Genomic DNA, 4,481 nt, shown 5'->3' with positions numbered 1-4,481 from the left:
AAATGCCCAGCTAGTTTTTCTGTTTTACTCTTCTTTTGTTGTTGTTTTTTGCAGTTTTTGGCCAGCACTGGGTTTGAATTCACCACCTCCGGCATATGGGGCTGGCACCCTACTTCTTTGAGCCACAGGTGCCGCCCTAGTTTTTTTGTTTTTAGTAGAGGAAGGGTGTTACTCTAGTTCAGGTTTGTCTCTAACTCCTAAACTCACCTCCCAGAGTGCTGAGATTACAGGTGTGAGCCATTGTGCCTGGCAGAGTACCAGATATTTTGATATTGTTCTATAGGTCTCTAAGGCTCTGTTCATTATTTTCAATGTTTTTTTTTTCTGTCCTTCAGATTGTATAATTTCTATGGATTTAGCTTTAAGTCCACTGACTCTTTCCTCTGTTGTCTTCTTCTGCCATTGAGACATCTAGTGAATTCCTTATTTCAGATACTGTATTTATCATGTGATTCTTTTTCATACTTTGTTTTCCTTCAGAGAATTCTATCTTCTCATTCATTTCAAGTTTGTTTACCTTTACATCAAGGAGCAGAGATGTAATAGCTGTGTTAAAGTCTTTGGTAATTGCAACATCTGTTTCATATTGGAGTTGGCATCAATCAAAAGTCATTTTCCATAACAATAGTCATTATTAAGATTTGCCTGGTTCTTTTTATGCCAAATAACTTCAGATTGTCTTGAATAACTTGAGTATTATGTTGAGAGATTTTAGAGTCTGTTAAAATTAGCTTGAAAATGCTGGATTTCTTGTTTTATCAGGCAATAAACAAAGTTAGATTTAGATCAAAGATGGGGAACATATGGTCTTCTAGGTCTTCAACTGCAGCCTTTTGATGGAATCCAAAGTTTTTGGAACATGTCCTTTTATTTTTACTAATACATCTTTGTCTTTTATGTTTTCATTTTATTTTTAAGATGAATGTATTTAAGATACCAAAGAATAAAATAAATTTCAATGAAATAATCCTCTCAGATTGACTGGCACAATTAACACTTTAGGGCTGAATTGACAGAGGCTATGCCCCTGATTTGGTTCTAACTTCTGCCTCCTGACTGACACCACTACTGCAAAAGACTAGTGAGAGACAGTTTATGGGGATCAAGTACCTGAGTTTGTTTTCAGCTTTTAACAATTGTCCACTGTGTTTAAAGAACTTAATTTCCCCCCAATAATTTATTAGATTATTTTTCAATTTTATTTTAATATGCAGTTGAAAGAATGTACAATAATCAGCCATACACCCACAACATATATTTCATTATTTTTTTCTTCTTTACAAGTAGGGAATTTGTTCCTAGGGAGGCCACAATTTTTGTGCTTGTCATCACAATGACCTCAGATTCCTGTTGAGAGTGTTTAAACAGAGGAGCCATTCTTCAGGCCCTCTCCTCTGAATTCACCCCTAGAAGTAGAATTTTTCAATAGTTGCACAGCTCAACAGCATTTCTTTTTTTTAGAGACAGTGTCACACTTTGTCACCCTTGGTACAGCTCCATGGCATCACAGCTCACAGCAACCACCAACTCCTGGGCTTAGGTGATTCTCCTGCCTCAGCCTCCCATCAACAGCATTTTTTAACTCTGTCCGATTAACAGTTAATCATGTCAAAGTAGACCAAGGGAATGCTGATGGAAGAAAACAGATTTTTTTAATGAGGTTTGAGAATTGCAGTATTGTCCTATTTCCACTGAAGAGGATTTTCTTGCTTTGTCATACTGCAGTATCAACATGAAAGAAATTCAATGCTCATCACCATTATAACACTTACAAAGACCACAAATACATATTTTAAATTAGAGGGAAAGGCATGAAAAGTGTTATTACAGAAATTAGTGGCTCATACCTGTAATCAAGCGTGAGCAAGAGTGAAACCCTGTCTCTACTAAAAATGGTAAAACTAGCCAGGCATTGTGGTGGGTGTCTGTAGTCCTAGCTACTTGGGAGGCTGAGGCGAAAGGATCACTTGATCCCAAGCGTTTGAGGTTGCTGTGAGGTATGAAATCATAGCACTCTACCAGGGCAACAGAGTAAGACTTTGTCTCAAAAAAAAAAAAATACATATATATATGAAAAGCAAAAGTAAAGACAATTCTTTCTATTAGAAATAAGACCTGCAAATCATGCCACTGAAACAACTTATAAAGACGCTCATATACTCAGGCAAAAAATGAAGCCATTCAGTTATGTAGAAATAGTGAAAGAATACATTGCCAAAGTTTTAGGATGCTTAGACTCTAATAAGATTTCAAAGTACAAACAACTGCCTCTTTCAAGGAGAACCATAACTGATCAGTAGCATGAATTAGCCTTCAACTTAACAGAACAAGTTTATACAATAATTCGAAAGGAAAATATATATTATTTCTGACATCAGAGAAGTCAAACTGGAGAGAAATCCTATAATGTTAATAAATGTACAGAATTCTTAAATCAGAGCTCAGCCCATTTGAACTATGAGCAAATTCTCACAGGAGATACTGGAAAATATTTTTTCTCAGTATGTTTTAGAACATGTTAGAGAACAATTCAATTTATATAATCTCTGGTAAATGGCTGTAGGCATAAATTACCCTTTATTCAGCATGAAATAATTTATACTTACAAGACAGTCTGTATTTGCTGTAAATTTAGAGAACTTTTTTAAAAGGATTGCCCATAGTCAGGTATCATTGAAAGCACCTGTAGTCCCAGCTACTTGGGAAGCTAAGGCAGGAAGATCACTTGATCCCCATAGTTTGCTGTGAGGTAGGCTGATGATGGGGCACTCTACTCAGGTCGAGAGAGTGATACTCTGTCTCAAAAAAAAAAATATATATATATATATATCCATGAGGGAGACACCCTTTGAATGTGTTCATTCAGGGAAAAGTTTCGCCCTTTGGTCCTCCCTTACTCAAAATCACGCGGAATGTACGCTAAAGAGAAAAATAATGGATGTTGTCACCATGAGAAAGGCTTCATATTTTGCTTAGCCCTTATGATGCAGCAGCAGAGAACTCATATTGGGGAAAGCCCATATATATGCTATTAGTGTGGAAGAGACTTCAGGAGGTGTTCTCACATTATTCAGCATGAGAGGACACATACTGGAGAACACTACAAATATAGTCATTGTTGGCAAGCTTGCAACCATGGCTTTTACCTTATTTGACACCCAGAAAATCATAGAGATAGGAAAATTTCGGTGAACAAAATCAACATGGAAAACATATTGATTGTGATTCCATTTTGTTTGACATCAGAGACAAACCATGAAAGAGGCAAAGTCCACAAGTTACTTTTGAAGTATAAATTAAAAGTACCTGAATAGGGCGGCGCCTGTGCCTCAAAGGAGTGGTGCGCCGGCCCATGTACTGGAGGTGGCGGGTTCAAGCTCGGACCCGGCAAAAAAACTGCAAAAAAAAAAAAAAAAAAAAAAAAGAAGAAGTACCTGAACATAGTAAGTCTGTACTTGTGACTTTCTGCACTCACATAACAGATTTTAGCAGTTCTACTCTAGATGTATCTTTAATTTGCCATAGGAGCATTTAATGGGGTTTCAGTGTCTATGCCTAATGGACAATGTCACATAGACATGGTTGCCATAGATAATCAAATGTAAATGTTATCAGTGACAACAACATACTTATCTTTGTACATCATATATGAATCAAAGAAGAAATTGTGTATCTTTTAACATCACTGGGATCAAATATGTATAGTTTTACAATATTTATAGAAGCGGGCCAGAGGCTATGCCATCCATTTTTTCCCTAATTAATCCAAATGTCATTCAAACAAATGTGAGAGATTTATACTATCTTATCAATGTTTCACCAATGACATTCTATTTGTAACTTACAGAGATGTATCATAAAGAGATGCTTTCTAAAGGCATTGCCAGTTTTCAAGTAGGATTCAAAAGTCATATTACAACTGCTATTGACATGTCTGTGATAATAACACAGACTTCACTAGCTCCAACCCAACTCCCTCACAAAAAGCAGAGGGTCTAAGCAGCATTGGCTATCTTTTCTGAAACCCTGGACATTAGAAGACAAGTAAATATTCCAGAAACAAAATGACTCTGATTTCAGAATCTTATGTTCAACAAAAATATAACTCATGTATGATGGAAGAATTGCAACAGTTCAAACACTATATTCCTTCTGTAATAATTTCCCCAAGATAACCTAACAGGAATTACTTAAAACAGAAGTATAAGTCATGTCTTCAAAAGACATATAAGAGGAAGGTCATACACCAAGAAGCTTTAGTTATAACAGGGACAAAACATATACAGCCCAGAAATCCATCATTAATAAAATAGGTAAATAAAATGTGGTACATCTACATAATGGAATACTACTACGCAATTTAAAAAGAATTGACTACTGATATATGTAGCAACTTGGATAAATCTCAAAAAAATTATTTTGAGTGAAAGAGGATAGACATAAAAAACTATAGACTGCATGGTTCCAATTATAAAAAGTCT

At 35.8% G+C, this 4,481-nt stretch overlaps 1 non-coding gene across 1 annotated transcript; it reads right to left on the bottom strand.

Annotated features, from left to right (window-relative positions):
* Positions 1-1,279: 1,279 nt before the first annotated feature.
* Positions 1,280-1,407, bottom strand: LOC128579529 (small nucleolar RNA SNORA11). The gene has a single exon (XR_008378182.1). It is a non-coding gene; the product is annotated as a small nucleolar RNA SNORA11 (small nucleolar RNA).
* Positions 1,408-4,481: the final 3,074 nt, after the last annotated feature.

Source organism: Nycticebus coucang, unplaced genomic scaffold (assembly GCF_027406575.1).
Source record: "Nycticebus coucang isolate mNycCou1 unplaced genomic scaffold, mNycCou1.pri scaffold_62, whole genome shotgun sequence".
Classification (NCBI taxonomy): domain Eukaryota; kingdom Metazoa; phylum Chordata; class Mammalia; order Primates; family Lorisidae; genus Nycticebus; species Nycticebus coucang.
Note: the sequence above shows the minus strand (reverse complement) of the source record. Positions and strands in the feature narration are given on the sequence as shown.